This window comes from Mytilus californianus, unplaced genomic scaffold, assembly GCF_021869535.1.
Source record: "Mytilus californianus isolate M0D057914Y unplaced genomic scaffold, xbMytCali1.0.p SCAF_22, whole genome shotgun sequence".
NCBI classification, from domain to species: domain Eukaryota; kingdom Metazoa; phylum Mollusca; class Bivalvia; order Mytilida; family Mytilidae; genus Mytilus; species Mytilus californianus.
The window spans coordinates 662,899-665,650 of NW_026262671.1; positions in this window are offsets into that span (position 1 = coordinate 662,899).

Here is a 2,752-nt window from a genome sequence, read left to right on the forward strand (position 1 = left end):
GGAAGATAATTCTGATGGACAGTATCATGAACTTAATATACCTACTGTTGACTATGCCGTAGCAAAACCATTGTCAAACAATAAAGAACCAGCTAACAAGATCGATGAAGATAAAAATGTATATACTAGGATCGTCTCATCCGCGTTCGAAATTCAAAATGAGGCTAACAAAACAAACAATACAATTTCAAATCCCGTATATAAAGATATGAATTCAAAAGACAGAGGCAACCAAAATAACAAATTTAACAAGAAAGATACACATCCTGAGGTTGACAAGATGAACGTAAGTGATTATGATCTGGCAAAGTCAATCACTGATACAGAAGAACTTGATCCGTATACAGACAATACTGACTATGATCATTTGAATAGTGTTAAAAAGCAGGACATAAGTGACGTAAAAGTTTATGATCATTTAAAAAGTGAAACAGAATCCGATCCTACGTATGATCATTCTGGTTTTACTGTTAAGGAAAATACTGACAATTATGAGCATTTTAGTGTTGAAAAGTAATAACATATCAAATGTAAATTATTAATAATTCATTTCCTCCTTGAAATAATGAGCAAAATATGATCATTTTAATGTTGACAAATAATACACAGAATTAAATCATTGATAAATCATCACACTCCTGCTTATATTTCTGTCCATAATGCGTAATACATGAACATTATACTTATCATTTTATTACTATATCGTCTATTTTTATAAATTTGTATGCATTAATACTGCTACGTTGACATTAATAGTAGAAGAGTATTCTTTTAACTAACAATTTCCAACACAGGTTCTTAAAACAGCCATAACTAGCTATAGCTCTCTTTCTGTTGGCAAATGATAAATAATAAGACTCAACCAAAGCGTTGTTATACCCTTTTTTTTTTTTTTTTTTTTGCTAATAAAATTGAGAATGGAAATGGGGAATGTGTCAAAGAGACAACAACCCGACCATAGAACAGACAACAGCAGAAGGTCATCAATAGGTCTTCAATGTAGCAAGAAATTCTCGCACCCGGAGGCGTCCTTCAACTGGCCCCTAAACAAATATATATACTAGTTCAGTGATAATGAACGCAATACTAAACTCCAAATTGAACACAAGAAACTAAAATTAAAAATAATTGTTTTCTTATTTGTTTTTTCCCCTGTTAGCCATGAAATAAACCATAGGTAGTGATTGGGAAAGGCATACACAACTAAGGACCAAAATATGAACGTACATGTATACATGTATCCAAAATTCCGTTTGAGAGGTATTTCTCATTTTGTAAATAAGTAAAATATTTTTTTTTTGGGAAACGATAGTTATAGAATAACTAGTCGAAGAATTCAAATAGAGAAAAATATTCAACGAGTGACCGAACAACACAATAATTCACGAATGCGCGTAGCGCATGAGTTAATTATCAGTGTTGTTCGGTCACGAGTTGAATATTTTTCGATATTTGAATTCTTTTATTAGTTATTCTTTTTATTACATTGGCAAATGGCTTTTTTGTGAAATTAAAGTAGAAAACGTAAGGAACTATATCTTTTTCTACGCATTCACAATTTGTTTTGATCCGACGTTATCGACGTCTTGACAACGCCTATTGTTGTATGACGTCAGAGGAGTGAAATAACCACGTTTATTTCACATGTGAAATTATCGGTTTTTATTTGAGTGGGAAATCAATGTAATTCATTGCAACCAATATGATAATACATTTTATGTCAGCTTTGTTGAAACACCTATTAAAATAAGTAAGTAAAAAAGCATTTGTTTATACATTGGTATACATAAACCATTTGTGTTGATAAGGAATTTATAGTGGAATCTTAGAACAATATTTTTTTTTTCAATGTGTAACTTAAACACAGTAAGCCCATCCTCCTAAATGAGTTCGACTTAAACTTTACTGCAAAAATACTCACCTGGAAATTTTTCTGCTAAGCAAGTTCAAAATTTTCTCCAACAAATAGTCGTTATGTAAAGGAAAGAATCTTTTATGATATAGAATGTATACATACAAGTTTGCGTAGTTTGGCAGATGCTAGTTGATATAAAAGGATACGTGAAATAGTAACTCTCAAAATAGTATAAAAACATTATCTGTAGTTAGTTACCCGGATACCATACATGTATGTATTCCTTTTTTGTTAGTAACTGTAATTATCAAGTTGAATGGCGAAAAAATTGCAGTTCCCTATGCCTGTTTGACATTCGGTTGATTTCTAAATTGACAATTAGCATGTTAAGATTATACATACTTTGTACAGTGAGAAATCTTATATGTCTTGCATATTTACAAATACTTGAATGTAAAAGAGAGGCGGAAGACACCAAAGGGACATTCAAACTCATAAGTCGAAAATAAACTGACAACGTCATGGCTAAAAAAGAAAAAGACAAACAGACAAACAACAGTACACAAAACAACATAGAAAACCAAAGACTGACCAAGGCGAACGCAACCGAAAATTGGGGGTGATCTCAGGTGCTCCGGAAAGGGTAAGCAGATCATGCTCCACATTTGGCACCCGTCGTTATAGGTACGACAATTGGGACATATCCGTCGTCATCTTTGAAACAGATACCTCATAACGGTCAACAAACTTGTGATGGCGTCCGTGAAATATACGAAGTAAATTAGTTATTCGTAAACACTTCGATAAAAATGGTGCCGATAGCAACATCCGTAACATATGATGGTCTGAATGGAGTTTACAGAATAGTGAACTAGAGGCTTTAAACAGCCTGTGTCG